Raw genomic sequence first — 561 nt, 5'->3', positions numbered from 1 at the left:
ATCAAAGCTTAATCATCTTTAGATTGTTGGTCATGGAACATTGTGACAAAGTTTTACAAATTTCTGATAAAAAAATTTTGGCTGTAGGCTGTTATTATATAAAAAAGTAGTTTTTCGTTGATTGTGACCTTAACCTTTGACTATAATAGCCCTAGCCCTAGCCATTTAATAACCTCGAGATCTTTGGTCATGGATCATTATGACTAAGTTTGAGAAGTTTCGGATGAAAACTGTGCCCTGTAGACTGTTCACAAACAGACACAACAAACAAATACACAAACAAACAAACAGGGGCAAAAACATCATAACCTCCTTGGTGGAGCTAAAAATGCAAACATCAACGAATGTGCAGAAGATATGCTAATATCTTGGTGAATTTTGCTTACTGGTGGGAGTACGGAAGATCGAGCCTATTATGTTGTGAGACATGTGACCCCTGCTATTAACAAGTCTGCATTAAGACTTGTTTAGAAAACATTCTTTTTTAAACAGCTTCAGAAGATGGCAGAAAAGAAGCTTATTTAGCAAAATGGTTGTACTGTGCGTTGAGATGGAAAAGAA

Source organism: Anneissia japonica, unplaced genomic scaffold (assembly GCF_011630105.1).
Source record: "Anneissia japonica isolate Jap-2015-1 unplaced genomic scaffold, ASM1163010v1 scaffold211_len1577895_cov191, whole genome shotgun sequence".
NCBI classification, from domain to species: Eukaryota; Metazoa; Echinodermata; class Crinoidea; order Comatulida; family Comatulidae; genus Anneissia; species Anneissia japonica.
This window is presented reverse-complemented; position numbering follows the sequence as displayed.